Source organism: Apium graveolens, chromosome 6 (genome assembly GCF_009905375.1).
Source record: "Apium graveolens cultivar Ventura chromosome 6, ASM990537v1, whole genome shotgun sequence".
NCBI classification, from domain to species: domain Eukaryota; kingdom Viridiplantae; phylum Streptophyta; class Magnoliopsida; order Apiales; family Apiaceae; genus Apium; species Apium graveolens.
The window spans coordinates 49,622,831-49,637,172 of record NC_133652.1 but is presented as its reverse complement, the minus strand read 5'-3'; the positions used below and the strand labels follow the sequence as shown (position 1 = coordinate 49,637,172).

The window sequence follows — 14,342 nt, the reverse complement described above, 5'->3', positions numbered from 1 at the left end:
GGGGGGAAGGATGTAATATTCGGGATATAGCGTGTAATTATTTTTATCAATAAATAATTAATATGTGATTAATATGTGAATTTTGGTGAATTATCTGATGATTGATATTGATATTTAGATATTTATATGTATTAAAATGTGAGTATGTTAATTTTATTATGTTCAAAATAAAATATAGATAATTATGGTATTTTTTAGGTAATTTTTGGATTGTTATATGATTTTATAAGAATTTATGGATTTAATAATTATTTTCTAGATAATTATAAAACTATTTTATAAAATCGGGAATCGTCCAACCTCAACCAGTTTTCCATTTTTACAACCCGAAACTCTTCAGAAAACTCTTACCTAGCTTAATCTGATTATTCCGGACATTTTCCGTGTTTTGACATTTTCGATCCGGAGTACGGTTTGACCCGTATGTGTCCCGACGCAAATTTTTTTGATACGATAATCATTTTTATATATCAATAAAACCTGTATTCTCGAAAGACGGAATATTATTACATTATCTTCGTATAAAGTGTTTAATAAGAAGCCCGATTTTGATAATTATCCAAAATAGGTATCAAATTGGATCGTTTTTGCAGTTACTTATCGGCTAATTAACTTATTTTTCGATCCAATATGATCCAACGAGTATTAATATTTCATAAATATAAATAGCCTTTTTCTTCTTTTATTTTATTCGTATAATAATAATCAAGCAGTAAAAATCGAGAATTTACAGAGAAAAACCGGAAAACCAATCGCGTTCCTGAGAATCAAACTTAAAAATGAAAGCGTTATCGAACTCGGAATCGAGTGTGCCATATACCGAATCGAATCTCTCGAAAAACTCTATCAGAATATACCATCAGTTTCAGTGCAGAAATCAAGGTTCTGTTCCTATTTATTTATTTTATTTCGAATTAATTTATGATTAAATTATGAAATTTTGATGTTGATGTTATTTGGGTGATTTGATGATTTCATCTTGTAAATAATTTTGTCCTGGTCATTTTGGTATATTATAAGACGGATTTGGAGTTCAATATCATGTAAAAAATTGGGTTTAATTATCGAATTAAAAAATTATGGTTTATATGTGTTTGAATGTTTTCAATCGAATTTAGGCGTTTCTTTGTTAGGGTTTAATGATTAAAATTGATTGTACCACTGAATAGATTGTGAAAAGACGAATTTATTGGTATATATGTGATGAACAAACAATATCCGGGAGGAGATGATCGTAAAATCGATCGTGGCGGCGGCAGAATTTTCAGACGGATTTTTCGTTCGATTCGCTGATTGTTTGGTCGATTTGTTGCTGCAAATGTGATTCTGGGATGGAGAAGATCATACGCTGATGTTTTGGTCGATTTCTGGCAACTTTCATAGTCGCCGAAAAAGGTTGGTGCCCGCTGTTAATGGCGGCCAACCACCGGAGAAGACGACGGGTGGCTAAATTTCAATTTAGCCCCCGGAGTTTCTCTTCCTTTACAAAAATAATATTCTTGTTTTAAGATATTTCAAAAATAGGATTTATGTTTTAAAATTTTATAAAAACAGGATTTCTGTTTTATTATTTTCAAAAAATATATTTTCTTTTTATAATTATTTTTAGAAATTGTTTTTAATTATTTTAAAATTTTAAAATTTATTATTTAATTATTCTGAAAATATTTTTAATTCCAAAATAAATTTAAATTAATTAATTAATTTTAGTTGATTATTAAATATTTAATTAGTCAATTAATTTAAATTTTAATTAATTTATTAATTCAATTAGTTATTAATTAATTTTAATTGATTATTTAATTAGATTTAATTATTTATTTTGATTTAAAAATTCTGGAAAATAGTTTCGAGCTTTAAAATATTATTTTAAATTATTTTTAAGGCTCGATAATTTTTATTAAATGATTTTAAAGTCAGATTCGGGTATTCGAACCTTATTAATTAATTATTAAATGATTCGGAGACCCGTTTTAATTCCGAAAAATGTTAAAAAATTTGTATTAAATATCTGGAAAATCATTTTAACCCCGAATCTTCTTTGAAAAAAAAATATTTTGATCGACTATCTTACGTGTTATGTGCTATATGTGATCAGATTGATGTATAATATGATTGTATGTGTATTGTTGACGGTTTTATTCGTAACTTTCAACCTGTAAGTTGGATTTGGGTGAAACGAAGGATAGATAGAAGTTTGTAACGAATAGAATGAGATGAGAATGAGTATTGATAAATACATTTTTTTATTCCTAGTGAACTAACAATGAGATTTATAGAAGGGGGGTTGAATGTAAATCTCAAAACTTTTTCAAGTTTTGAGCAGTTTCAAAGGCTGTGTGTTTAAGATAAACAAGTGTGTGAATTGCTTTAAGCTAATACAGACAGATATATATTCAAGCACAAAAGTACAGAACACAACAGACCTTAAAAACTTTTCTGGTGGATTTGTTGTTCCACCAGAGATGGTATTCAGAAAATCTGTGATTCAAGAAGTTGATCACAGCTGCATCCTAGTACAAACTAGATAATTTTTCTCAAGATTTTTCTAAACAGCTCTAGAAAAATTCTCTACTAATTACTAGCTGCTACTTGGTTTATATAACACCAAGTTTACAAGTGAAGACAAAGATAAAAGTATAATAATAAAATAAGTTCTCCACTTGTTTCTTCTCTATTTTACTCCAGTGCATTGTTGATTATTGCCTCTTTATACTAGAGTAGAACGGCTGCTTTTTCTGATGTTCCTGAAATAGGCTACCAGATCTCAGTTGTCTCTGTCAACCCATGTGCCTCTGTTTGTAGGTACAACTACCACTTGTCAACTGCTATTTAACAAAACATCCGTTGAAGCCTTCATCCGTTGATGGCTTTATCCGTTGATGTGTTAGCAGTTGAAGCTCTATCCGTTGATGCACTCATCCGTTGAAGGATGTTATCCGTTGAAGCTTTAGAGACATCTGTTGAAGCTTTGTTTCTCATCCGTTGAAGGTCTTTAAGTTATCCGTTGACACCATTTCATTTATACAAAATTACAAGGCATGAAATATTTACAATTGGCCTTCCTATCTGCATATCCTTTAGTAGTCAACATGACTTATAATTTCCCTCAACATTTAAGAATTATATCTCAAATTCAGAGACTGAAATGTGCTACAACACTAGACTTATTTCTAAGTAAAGCTACACCATCAACGGATAGCCAAAGTGGTCTTATCCGTTGAGGCTACAAACACTAGATTTCTACTTAAGTGTTTTGTTAAACATATCATCAAACTAATGCACATATATTCCTAACAATCTCCCCCTATTTATGTCTATAAGAATTGTAGACATAAATTCAAGGTTAACTTGATGATAACAAAACACTTAACAAATATATGAACTGAAACTAAGTAGAAATTTAAAAGTGCTACAAAAGTGTATGTACTAGAAGGTAATTGAAGATTTACAGTGTTTTCATGGGTGCTCCTCTAGCCTGAGCAAATCATCTTTTTCTTCTTTGATCCCTGGTTTTCTTTCCTAGCCCTTTGTCATTTTCCTCAATTTGGAGTTGGAGTTGTCTGAAGAATTCAGCTTCATCTTCATCACTGATATCCAACTTAGATTGCATTTCTTTGAGAGTTTCATTGCTGGCAATCTTGAGTTGGTCTTCAAGTCTGAAAAATCTTCTGACTCCTTTATCATCTCTGAATTCCATCAACCAATGAGGTGATTTGTGAATTGTAGTTCCCCTTTCTTGAATGAGTAAGGTTCTGGGCAAAGCATTGGGCTCCCTCCAAGTTTTCCTTATGTTGGCAATCTTGTTGAGAATTTCAGTCTTGGCAGTCCTGGTAAAGCCAGAATCCTTTTGTATGGCTGAAAAGACTCTGATCAAGGTAGAGTAGCCTTCATTCAGAATCCTGTAGAGAGGCCATGTTCTTTCCCCAGCTCCTTTGTATCTGAACACCAATCTCTCTGGTAGCTGTCTGTAAGCAGCAATTCCCCTTGCATCCTCCAGCTCATCCAGATAGAGTTCAATGTCTCAAATTTCTTTTATGTCACAGATGTGAACATAATCATCTTTAGAAATGGGTGGCTTAGGGTTAGGTTTGTGTTTTTGAGTGAATTTCTTAGAGTTTAGGGGAGGTGTAGATTTGGATTTTCTTTTCTGTTTCTTTGTAGTGGAAGAGTGGTTAAAAAGGTAGGCAACTTGATGGTGTCCCAATCAATAGGTTCCTCTTTTGGGATGATTGGTTCACCATGGATGTTTATAGTGGGATCAGCAACAAAGGGTTCAGGTATGGAAGGTAGAGATTTAGTTTCTTCAGTGTTGCCTTCACTCCTTCTATGTGCCTTGGCCTTTCTTCTATTTCCCTTCTGCCATTTCTCTTTTTCCTCCATGCTTTCACCAAATATACTCCCAAAAACCTCATCTAAGTTTGCAATCTTGTCTTCACCCCTGACTTCAATTCCTTTCTCATTTTCAACTAGACTTGACTTTAGCTTTTGTTCAAGCTTTGCTTGTGCTCTTTTGTCAGCCTTGAGTTTCTCAGCTCTTTCTTTAACCTTTTGGTTTCTTCCCTCTTGGCTATTGAGAATTTGGGATGTCCTTGCATCACACATATGCTCTTTCCCTCTCTAAAGATAATAGCCATGTTTCTCCTTACTGCCTCATCCATGGTCTCCTTGTGTTTTATGATGCTTGTACCCAAAACTTTGTCTTCATCAGGCTTTGGAAGAGGAAAGTCCACTTCTTTTATCTGAGCAAAGTCAAGAGGGTTCTTTGTGGAGTCCTTGCTGGATCTGGTGTTGGGCTTGAGAACCATAGGTTTTAGATTCTTGAAAGAAGTCTCTCCAACCTTATTTCTCCTTTCTGGCTTGTGCTCCATATTGATTGGTTCAACCTTTGTGCTATGTTTCACAGATATTGATTTATCTTGTGTTGAGCCAAACAGCTGTTGCATCCTTTCATCAATTCTCCTCCTTTGCTCTTTCACTTGAATTTCAGCTGCTGCTAGCTGGATTAAATCAATTCCATCAGGCTTTCCTTTGATTTGAATGATTGGAGAAGTAGTGATGGCAGGAACTAGCACTTTAGATATTTGGATTTTTGTAGATGGCTCTCCTTCCCCTTCCCTTTTACTCTCCCCCTTTTTGTTATCATCAAGGAGAGGGGTCAAGCCCTGTGCTTTTGCCAGCTGCATAAGTAGATTTGTTTGAGATTGTTGGTTGTGAAGAATGGTGGCCACAGAATCTTCAATAACTTGAACTCTGTCTTCCAATTTGGCCAGCCTCTTTTCAGTATTTGATTCCTTTTTCAATCTCAACAAAATGTCCTGAATTGTACCAAAGGGCATGACTGAATCCAATTTTTCAGAATTATAGGATTTCAAGTCAGCAATATCCTTTCTGAGTTCATCCACACTCAGATTCTGTTTTACTTGCTGCAACTTCATGAGATGCAGTGAGTCCAAGTGAGCTGTAAGGATAGCCTTTGTACCAGCATGAGAAGTTTTCTGAATGGCCTGTCTGATAGTACTGATTTGTTTGACTAAGGAGACATTGAATTGCCCTGTTGTAGACTCCTTTGTGAAAGCCCATTCAGGTAGATTTGGAATAGAACTAGGGCCTTCAGCTCCCCCTAAGTTCATGCTTCCATCAGAAGAAACAAAGTCATCATCATCAGAATTGACTCCAAATTCTTCAAATGACTCACCAGCTGTTGAAGGCATCTTATTAATAGCAGTTTTGTCCCTTTGAAGAGATGTTATTGTATGTACTAGATGTAGTGCCTTTTCTGCCTCCACATTGCCCTGTGCAGCCAATACTTGATAGGCTGTAACAGGATGAGTAAAAGTGTCAGCATCCAAGGAAATGTTATCAATTACAGCTTTGTAATGTTGCTGAAATTGTCTTTCCTTTTCAGCATCATTCACAATCATTGACTCACTAGCAATGGCTGGTTCCATCCTTATATCTGTTGTACCTGCCTTTCTCTCATTTTCTCTATGTTCTTGCATCAGGGGCTCCCCCTGGCTCACACAACTCACTCCCTCACCTTCACCTACTAAGGTGGTACTCCTCTCACTTACTTTTGCCATGCTGGAAGAAATAGCATGCATATTTGAGCTCTCAATCTCTCCTTTTGCCTGGGAGCAACCCAGCCTCTCACTCAAATTGTCACTCCCTTCCCTCAGTCCTAGAAGTGATTGTACAGTAATCAAGTCTTCTACACTTGGAATTGTTTCAGTTGTGTGTATAGAGACTATCAACGGATGAGGAATAGCCGTTGAAGGTGAAACTGATGGTATCAACGGATAACTGCTGTTAAGCTTATCCGTTGAAGAACAACCACTTGTCAACGGATGAGTGATATCCGTTGAAGAAGGAAAAGAAGTAGAACTTGAAAGTGATATAACTGTTGAATCTGTGTAGATTGATATGAGTTTTGGTGACACAGGCCCTTCAATTACATCTGAAAGAATTTACGGGTGATCCAACAAATCATCTAAAAGGTGATGATCACCTATATTTGAGTGGGGCTCCTCCCTCAGTTGTAAAGAGGGAGAATCAGGAATTGATGGGAATAACATATCCACATCTAGAGATGGTGAAGAAGTGTGTGGTGATTGATGTGTGTTAATTGTGAGAGAATGGGGCTGTGACTCCACATTTGTTGGAGCCACATCAAACTGAGTTTGAGAAGGTATAGATACAGATGGATGTATCTGTGCAGTGTGTGCACCCTGTGTAGAAGATTGGGTTCTAGCTCTCTTTCTTCTAATAAAGGCTTTTGTTGGTGAGTGTTTGGCTTTAGTGTCCCTCCCTCGTTTGTGTGTTCCTGGTTGGGAACTATTTTCAATAGTTACATCCTTTTGGGAGGATGCAGCTAGGGATATGCTAGTAACCTTTTCAACCACCACAGCTTTTTGAGAAACTGTGGCTTGGCTAGCTTGGGAAGAACTTTTCTCTCCTTCCTTATCTTGGGGGTTTCTTTGATGTTCACCCCTCCCCCACCACTCACACCCTGTTCACTCCCCTCAGGGTTAATGGTAGGTGTTACAACTGTTGTCTTTTGAGAAACAACAGAGGTGGTTTTCTTTGTCTTTGATTTTGAAAGTTTAGTTTTGGTGACCTTGGTAGGTATCTGTTGGGGCATTGTTACAGATTCCATGGCCACACTAGAAGATAAAGAAATAGAGGGGTTGGAAGAAGTAGGAGTTGTAGAAGCAATTACCTGACCTACCTGTGGTGCATTCATGATTGGTAAATATACCAATGGCACACTGCTGTTGAGATCCATTCTCAATAAATCTGTAAGAACTCTTTTCTCTTGTGCCCAGCACTTGAGTTTATTATTCTCATTCGTAATGACCAAACCTTCAGCAACATGGTTAGACAATAACATAAAGAATCTAGCATAATAGATGTTATTAGGTCTATTAGCTTTGTTACCTAATCTAGTACCCAATTCTAGCATAATATAGTTGCTAAAATTAAAATACCTATCAGAAACAAGCATATAGAGCATATTAACAAGAGATGAAGTTATGGCATCAAAATTGCTAATTTTCCCAGAGAAAACCTTGATAAAGGCATCCCCAAGAAAACTCCATTCTTTCCTAAAGCCTTTTCTTCTAATACTCCCTAAACTAGCAGAGTTAAGAGAATAACCTATGGAATCTAACATGCTGGATACATCATTATCAGTGTGTGGTGTCATGGCATTGTTCTCAGGTAATTTAAAATATGCTAGTAAGTCATCACAGTTAACACAATGATTTTTACCTTTGAGAGTGAAGGAGATAGTCATATCTATGGAGTTGAACTTAGCAGATGTCCAAATCTCCTCAACTACTTCACAGTAAATCGTTGGGGCTTCCAGCATTGCAGAGCTAAGTTTACAGTTTTTGATGAAGTCCATCATTTTGTGATAATCTGAGTGGGCTTCATTCTTTTCTACCAAAGCTATGAAATTGTTCTTCTCATAGATGAACCCAGATTGAGACATAATCTTTACTACTGGTGCCATTGTTGTGAGTAAAAATTGCAGAGAATAACTTGAAGGTTTTGCAGAGAGAAAATGGTAAAAGCTTTGAAATTTCAAGAAAGCGTAAAGTAAAAATGAAAAATCAGAAGGGCTTATATACTTTCTCAAATAAAAAAAAACATAAATAAGAGATTAAACAATAAATATGTGTAAGTGAATTTCAGCCGTTTAAGAATAAACTGTAAGTATTCTGAAAACTACCTTTAAAACAAATACATACAGCTGTATGTATGAGTATCAACGGTTAAGACAATAGAATCAACGGCTGTGAAACACTTGAATCGACTGATGTGATATTTCAACGGATAAGGTAAACTGTCATCCGTTGAAGAGCACTTCAGCTTTATCCGTTGACGGATAAAAATTCCAGAAATGTATATGACTTTCAACGGATAATGAACATCCGTTGACAGAACAATTTTGACTTTCAACGGATAGGGAATATCCGTTGATGGAATAATCTATGTTAAAAATCAAATTTATTCTTGCAGCTAATACATTTCAGGCTTCAATTCAAATTGCAATGAGGACATGAATATTAAGAGTAATTAAGCATACCTAGCTCACTTACTAATCTTGTGAATGTTGATTCATCAAGTGGCTTGGTAAATATGTCTGCAATTTGTTGTTCACTTGGAACAAAATGAAGTTCCACTGTACCTTTCATCACATGTTCCCTAATGAAGTGGTACTTGATATCAATGTGCTTGGTCCTTGAGTGCTGCACAGGATTCTCTGTTATGGCTATGGCACTTGTGTTGTCACAAAAAATAGGAATTCTATCAACATGTAGTCCATAATCAAGGAGTTGATTCCTCATCCATAACACTTGAGAGCAGCAACTTCCAGCAGCAATGTATTCAGCCTCAGCTGTAGAAGTAGAATCTGAATTTTGCTTTTTGCTAAACCATGATACAAGCTTGTTTCCCAGGAATTGGCAGGAGCCTGTTGTACTTTTCCTGTCTATTTTGCAACCTGCATAGTCTGCATCTGAGTAGCCAATTAGATCAAAACCAGACTCTCTAGGGTACCAAATTCCTAGATTTGGAGTCCCCTTGAGATATCTGAAAATTCTTTTAATAGCTACTAAGTGAGATTCTTTAGGGTCAGCTTGAAATCTAGCACAGAGACATGTAGAAAACATTATATCTGGTCTACTGGCAGTTAAATATAAAAGTGAACCAACCATGCCTCTATAACTTGTAATGTCCACAGACCTTTCAGTCTTATTTAATTCAAGTTTGGTGGCAGTGGCCATGGGAGTTTTTGCAGATGAACATTCTATTAAGTCAAACTTCTTTAAAAGATCATAAATATATTTAGTTTGAGTAATGAAAATTCCATCACTAACTTGTTTAACTTGTAAACCAAGAAAATAGGTTAGTTCTCCCATCAGGCTCATTTCATAATTACTTTGCATTAGCTTAGCAAACTTTTTACAAAGCTTATCATCTGTAGATCCAAATATTATGTCATCTACATAAATTTGAACAAGTATACTAGAGCCATTAACATTCCTAAAGAAGAGAGTTTTATCAACAGTACCTCTAGTGAAGTGATTCTCCAAAAGGAATTTTGATAAGGTTTCATACCAGGCTCTAGGTGCTTACTTCAGTCCATAGAGTGCTTTCAACAAATAATACACATAGTCTGGAAAATTTGGATCTTCAAACCCTGGAGGTTGACTTACATAAACTTCTTCCTCCAATTTCCCATTTAGAAATGCACTCTTGACATCCATTTGATAGACTTTGAAATTGGCATGGGCTGCATAGGCTAGAAAAATTCTGATGGCTTCAAGTCTTGCAACAGGAGCATATGTCTCATCAAAATCTATTCCCTCTTGTTGAGAATAGCCTTTAGCAACCAATCTGGCTTTATTCCTTATGACAATGCCATTTTCATCCATCTTGTTTCTGAATACCCATTTTGTGTCAATAGGACTCTTGTTCTTTGGTTTGGGTACCAGCTTCCAAACTTTGTTTCTCTCAAATTGGTTCAGCTCTTCCTGCATAGCTAATATCCAATCTGGATCCAATAAAGCTTCTTCCACTTTCTTAGGTTCCTCCTGAGATAGAAAACTACTATACAGACATTCATCTTGAGTAGCTTTTCTTGTTTGCACTTTAGATGATGCATCACCAATGATCAGTTCAAAGGGATGATTCTTGGTCCATTTCCTTTGAGGTGGAAGATATACTCTAGATGAGGTGGCCTCAGTATTGTCATGATGTGAGACAGAGTGTTGATTAGTTGAAACTCCCCCTGAGTTGTTGGTCCTTTACAGGGAACTTGGAGTTCTATCAACTGATGATGTAAATCGATTATCCGTTGATGAACTATGATCAACGGATGCTTCATTTTGTACTTCAACGGATGATGCACTATGTCTTTCAACGGATACTGCATTGCCTCTATCAACGGATGCAGAATTTTGTGCATTATCCAAGGGCATGTTTTGAATCCCTTTTGAAGTGTCATCTCCATCAGTCTCCTCTTCACTATCATCACAATATATCTCAATGTTGTCAAATTTGAGTCTCTCATGGTGTCCCTCATCTGTTAGTCCATCAATCTTTTTATCATCAAACACAACATGCACAGATTCCATAACAATGTTGGTTCTTAGATTGTAGACCCTATAAGATTTTCCAGCTGAGTAACCAACAAATATCCCTTCATCAGCCTTTGCATCAAACTTCCCTTTATGGTCAGATTGATTTCTCAGTATAAAGCATTTACATCCAAAGACATGAAGAAAGTTTAGAGTTGGTTTTCTTCTTTTGAATAACTGATAAGGAGTCATGCTTTTAGCTTGATTGATCAAAGAGATATTCTGAGTGTAGCAGGCACAATTAACAGCTTCAGCCCAGAAATATGTTGGTAACTTTGATTCTTCAAGCATTGTTCTAGCAGCCTCAATTAAAGATCTGTTCTTTCTTTCAACTACCCCATTTTGCTGAGGTATTCTTGGAGCTGAGAACTCATGCATGATTCCAATTTCTTCACAGAACAGCCTCATTGTTAAATTCTTGAACTCAGTTCCATTGTCACTCCTGATATTCCTAACCTTCAAGTCAGGATGATTATTGACTTGCCTGATGTGATTGATAATGATTTCACTTGCTTCATCCTTTGATCCAAGAAAATAGACCCATGAAAACTTTGAGAAATCATCTACAATCACTAAGCAATATCTTTTTCTTGCAATTGACAATACATTGACTGGTCCAAACAAATCCATATATAGCAGCTATAATGGTTCATCAATTGTTGTTTCAAGCTTCTTTTTGAATGATGCTTTCCTTTGTTTGCCTTTCTGACAAGCATCACACAAACCATCCCTTGAGAATTCAACAAGAGGAATTCCTCTAACTAAGTCCTTTTTGACTAGATCATTCATTGTCTTGAAATTCAAGTGGGATAGCTTTTTGTGCCATAGCCAACTTTCAACTGGACTTGCTTTGCTGAAGAGACAAGTAATAGATTCTGCATCAGTAGAGTTGAAGTCAGCTAAGTACACATTTCCTTTTCTAACTCCAGTTAGAACCACTTTGTTGTCTTTCTTACTGGTGACAACACAGGCTTCAGAATTGAAGGAAATTGTATTCCCTCTATCACATAGTTGACTGATGCTCAGTAAGTTGTGCTTGAGACCATCAACTAATGCAACTTCATCAATGATGACATTCCTTGTTGAAATCAAGCCATATCCCATAGTAAACCCTTTGCTGTCATCTCTGATAAGTGGCATTTTATACTACTTAGAACGTCTTAAAATGGCTTAAATTGGTGTCTTGAAATCAAGTATTTTGTGTATTTGATGCATTTTTCTAGTGTTTATGCATTTCAGGGTATTAGTTGCATTTCGGAGGAGGAATAATCAAGAATAAGCCTTGGCATGTGTTCACCATTGCGAGAGGAAAAGAACGGGCAGATTACGGCGAAGAAACGGAGCAAACATGGAATTTTTCCAGAAGGGTCCTGCGCGCCCGTGCAGCAATGCTGAGCGGCCGCGCAACAGCCTTGCGCGCCCGCGCAGAAATGCTGAGCGGCCGCGCAGGGTCGGGGAAAAAGATATATTATTTTAGACTTCTACTTCTGTTTGGCTTCCACTTCTATGTAATCTGAGTTTTATGGGACTATTATATAGGTAGATTTGAGACGTTTTTCACAGAGTATTAAGAGGAGATTATGTGTTAGATTGTGTTTTGCAAGAAGCGAAGGAGATAAGGAAGAAGACCGATTTAGCACACAACAACGAAGAGGAAGCATATATTCTTGTGATTCTTGTTTCGTTGTAACGTTGGATGCTAGTTTTCTTGCTTTGATTTATTTACTCTTGTGACGTACTCTGTTTTAATATAATCAGTTTAGTTATTATTTTCTTGTGTTTGTTTATCATGATTTCATATGAACCCATGATGGCGATAAGTTCTATTATGGGCTAATCGTGATCATGGGGTTGCAACGGATTTATTATGGAATTCTTTAGTTAATTGTTTAATACTTTAGTATGTGATGATTGCATGATATCTAGTATTGGTTGTGCGTATTCGTCTTATGTGCGTCGCGAACATATAAGATAGGGTGTTAATCTCTTGTGAAGCGACGGTGGATCTTGAGATTTAGAACTTGCCATGCTAGCATAGGTTCATGTACGTTGTGCATGATTAGTGGGTAACTCTAACAGTTTTATTTGCCCAATGTAATCAAAGAGGGATAACTTGTGCTTAAATCGTTGTGTTGTCAATTTCTGTAGACAAATAGGAACTCAACATAATTGATGACTATTCAACTTCTATCTTAATTGTGGATGTTTGGTAGAATGGTATTAGTACAATGAAAGTTGGCTTTTATCAGTTTCGTGTTATTCGATTAATATCATCACTGTCACATGCTAAAGGTAATAACAATGGCTATAGAAGGAAGTAATAATGAAGTTGTGATCTCATGAGTGTTTTATTATTGATAAATTGAAGTGTTAGTTAAGTGGTTAATTAAGTAGTTAATCATAGTTAATATTTAATCAACAATTTTAAGTGTTATTATCTTAACATTGAGAAGTAGTCATACATTGGTGAGTGAGTTAAATTAGACAATAAATTAGTCTGAGTCTCTGAGGGAACGAACTAGAAAGTATTCTATATTACTTGTGAACGCGTATACTTGCGTGAATATTAGTGCGTGATTTTGCCCTAACAAGTTTTTGGCGCCGCTGCCGGGGACTCGGCGTATTTGTTTAGTTTATGTACTTACCATCATTGGTCATTAGGACTCAGTGATTAGGACGTAGTAGTTAATTACTCTTTTCGGTTGTGTTTCAGGTACTTTAGCAAACGTTTATGCAAACTCGTTCTCGTGCTCGCAAGAGGACCTTAGATACAGCTGAGGAGAAAGACGAAGTTCTTGATACACCGGAGAAGTTAGATTTTGAGGATTCGGATTCAGGAACTGAGCAGAAAGAACCAGTAAACATGGGAGATCGTATTGTTCAAGCTGATCCAGCTCTTATGGATTTTTCTCGGCCTAAAATTGATGACATTCAGTCAAGCATCCTTCATCCGGCTATTCAATCTAACACCTTTGAAATCAAGCCGGGCACTATTCAGATGGTGCAGAATTCTATTTCTTTTGGAGGAGCGGCAACTGAAGACCCCAACATGCACATAAGGAATTTTGTCGAGATCTGCAGCACTTTTAAGTATAATGGCGTGACTGATGAGGCTATCAAGTTGAGGCTCTTCCCATTCTCACTGAGGGATAAGGCTAAAGACTGGTTACATTCTGAACCAGCTGGGTCCATCACTACGTGGCAAGATCTTGCGCAAAAGTTTCTGGTGAAGTTTTATCCAATGGCAAAGACTGCTGCTATGAGGAGTGCTCTTACTCAATTTGCGCAGCAACCTACAGAATCTATGTGCGAGGCTTGGGAACGCTACAAGGAAATGTTGAGAAAATGTCCACATCATGGAATGCCGGATTGGATGGTAATCACTGGTTTTTATAATGGTTTGGGGGCCCAATCTCGGCCCATGCTCAATGCAGCAGCTGGAGGCGCCTTATGGGCTAAAAGCTGTACTGAGGCGTATAATCTTATCGAGACGATGGCTGCAAATGAGCATCAAAACCCAACTCAGAGGATGACGTCAGGCAAGGTAGCAGGTATTCTGGAAGTTGATGCAGCCACCGCTATTGCAGCCCAGCTCCAAGCGCTATCAATGAAGGTTGATTCTCTGGCTACGTATGGAGTTAATCAAATAGCTATGGTTTGTGAGCTTTGTGCAGGTTCTCATGCTACGGATCAGTG

General features: G+C 36.6%; 1 non-coding gene across 1 annotated transcript; it reads right to left on the bottom strand.

Annotated features, from left to right (window-relative positions):
• Positions 1 to 13,902: 13,902 nt before the first annotated feature.
• Positions 13,903 to 14,009, bottom strand: LOC141669351 (small nucleolar RNA R71). The gene has a single exon (XR_012553638.1). It is a non-coding gene; the product is annotated as a small nucleolar RNA R71 (small nucleolar RNA).
• Between the last annotated feature and the right edge of the window lie 333 nt (positions 14,010 to 14,342).